This window comes from Haemaphysalis longicornis, unplaced genomic scaffold, assembly GCF_048455015.1.
Source record: "Haemaphysalis longicornis isolate Haplotype H1 unplaced genomic scaffold, Haemaphysalis longicornis Haplotype H1 scaffold_8, whole genome shotgun sequence".
Lineage (NCBI taxonomy): Eukaryota > Metazoa > Arthropoda > Arachnida > Ixodida > Ixodidae > Haemaphysalis > Haemaphysalis longicornis.
This window is the reverse complement of record NW_027526445.1, coordinates 89,769,646-89,772,169: the sequence shown is the minus strand read 5'-3', so window position 1 is coordinate 89,772,169 and position 2,524 is coordinate 89,769,646.

The window sequence follows — 2,524 nt, the reverse complement described above, 5'->3', positions numbered from 1 at the left end:
TAAAACCGACGGTACAGAATTATGTGAAGGTACTACTTTAATACACTTGGACTAAAGATTTTTATCATGCAAAGCTTACTGACGCTTTAGGTCTCTCTTGCCGGGTCCAATGACCGCGCATCTTCGCACTCGGTGGCAAGGATTCGTAGGCGACACTGGCTAGCATATGCTATCCACAGCCCAAAATACACATAAATTGAAAATATTCACGGTGTTGCAACCCTGTTTACTATTGCTTTTAAACTCTATCCAGTGTCCAGAACCGAACATTGCGTCAAACCATACATTGCGAACAGATTAAAGAATATGCACGGATACACAAAACACTGTTCAAAAACTGTGACTCTTCTATGAGATAAAATGTTGACTGATTTTATGCTCCTCGGGAATATTTCTTTACCCGGCAGTCAAATCTATAGCCGTCCAAATAAGCAAAAAGCATAATGTCGTACCTAAACAACCTGAAGGGCAGAATCTAATGATGCTGGTATCACTCCTCACTTGGAGTGGCGAAATCTTTTCTTTTTTTGTAAAGGAAGTCGCTCCAAGAAATATGCGCGGGATGAACAAAACCAGTAGAAAATATTCTAACAATAACACACAAGCTACGTCATTCCAAACAAAAGGTACAAGGTCCAAGTGATCTTTCAAATGCTGAAAGATATCATTTAAACACACGATGGTAAAGTTACTTTAGGCCACGATGCAATGGAGGCATCTTGGGCTAAAAACGTCGTGGGCCTTAATAGCAGGCATATTGGTACAATTGTTGAGAGATCCTGGAAATGCATTAAAATCCTTAGAAGTACGATGAGTTGGCGTCATTACGTCCATTCTCAAGAGAGCTCTGTTGATGCTGAATTTATGGTGTGTAGGCACATAGCTCGAGTGTTATAATAATTCACCTCTCAGTACGGATATATTTCGTGCGTAGCGGATTTTAAGAACACTGCCGCCACCGCCTCCGAGCTCCTTGCAACGCTCACAACAGCCTTCAGTGAATGGGAAATTCCTCTTGACAGTTGCAGAATAAACACTGTTGCCAGTACAGCTCCAAAACTAGCGCATGTCACCTATTAGACCTGTGGTACGTCACGTTTTACAGCAACCCCGATTTCTATCTTTCATTTCAGCTGGTCGTTCCTGAGTATATCAAGCATGGCCATATATGCTGCCGCTATTGTTACGACGTCCATCCAACAACAATCACGTTCCCCATTAAAGTTTACAGTTGTGTCCCCTATGCGAGTAGAATGCCGTTTAGAATATCTCGGACGGGCGATATTGAATACCGCCCGTATTCACGGTGACGTTCCTGTTATATATTTCAAAAAGGCCACAGTCTACGGGAGGCAGCTTTAAAGAGAAGCAGTATTTCATTACATTCAGCACTTATATGCGAAAATAGCCAATTTGCGGTCGTTCTGCAGCTTTCCGTATATATATATTTCTGATGAACGCCTTGTGCAGTTATTTTTTTTACGGTACCCGTTCGAAGCAGCCGCCCCAAAGGGAATTTCGAATCGGCGCTTTGTCTTCGTCAACACTATTCCAAAGCGCAAGCAGGTAGTGAGCGGTTGAAAGAATACTGATAAAGCTCTCTTCTTCAGGTGTACCTTGAACCTCGTTGCCTGTTCGCCAACTGGAAACATGAGATAAAACACGGCGTGATTTATTGCGCATACCTAGGCAAAAAGGATCTTGGCATACCGCCTTCGTACGGTCTGTCATTAAGAAACTTGGATGGATGTGTTAAGGCTGCTTCTACACAGGTGCAATTTGCAGCTTCTGCACAGGTGCAAATGGCGACAAAACTTTTTTCGGCTTCGCCCTCGACAAATCGCGTAGTGTAGCTAGTGCTACTATTTAGACACATACCAACCCTATCTTCTGCACCCGGCTTTCTTATCTATATGTTAGCACCTTTTTCCCCCGCTTGTTTCTTCCGTCGGTAGTCAATTTACGCTCGTTTCTTAGTTCTTATGATGTGTTCACGGCCATTGGGAGAAAAAAACAAGGCTTTGAACATTTTAAGCTTGTGACAGTTTCACCAATACACATTTTGTTACTATTTACCGGGTGAAATACAAAAAAATGTCATAAATCAGTACCGTACTTTCAACAGAACAAAATACAGAAAGAAAAAGCGTTTGTACAGAGCACAAAAGATCGAGGTTAAATTAAAGTGTCGCACTCTGATGGCCGACGCCAGGGCGCACTTTTAATAGTAAACATTAAAGGAAGAGACACCAAAGGCCAGAGCAACAACCCGTTTGGCACCCCTATCAAAAAATGTACGTGTCAAAGGGCGACGGACATTATTTCATACCACGGTGTGGTATGAAATATGAAGAGGGCAAACAGGCAAAGGGCGACGGACATTATTTCATACCACGGTGTGGTATGAAGAGGGCAAACAGACTTTCCTTTGTGAGGATCCTACCGCCGTCATGATATTCCGTAGAAGACGTTTTTTTTCTTTGGGGCAGGGCCAGGTTGCGCCGAACGTTTCGTAGTTAGAAGC